The sequence below is a fragment of the Apis dorsata genome, unplaced genomic scaffold (genome assembly GCF_000469605.1).
Source record: "Apis dorsata unplaced genomic scaffold, Apis dorsata 1.3 scaffold_83, whole genome shotgun sequence".
In the NCBI taxonomy this organism is placed as follows: domain Eukaryota; kingdom Metazoa; phylum Arthropoda; class Insecta; order Hymenoptera; family Apidae; genus Apis; species Apis dorsata.
This window is the reverse complement of record NW_006263381.1, coordinates 1,149,511-1,149,831: the sequence shown is the minus strand read 5'-3', so window position 1 is coordinate 1,149,831 and position 321 is coordinate 1,149,511.

Here is a 321-nt window from a genome sequence, read left to right as displayed (position 1 = left end):
GTATATATATATTTATATTTGCATTATACACACCAAAAACTTTTTAATACAATTAAAGAATTATGTAGAATTATAAGTAGAATAACATGTTAAAAGATTTCTTTATAATCCAACTTAATATCTCAAGATATAAGAATACAGAAATTAATATGACTAATTAAAAAGTATAACATTTTTCTAACTAATTGCTATTAGTAGATTTATGTGAAAAATATTATCACGCCATTAAACACAAAATCTTTAAAAATTGCTTAATCCTTCCATATTCTAAGTTTCATTTAATATTTTACATTAACTTGTGTCCTATTAGAATCATTTAGT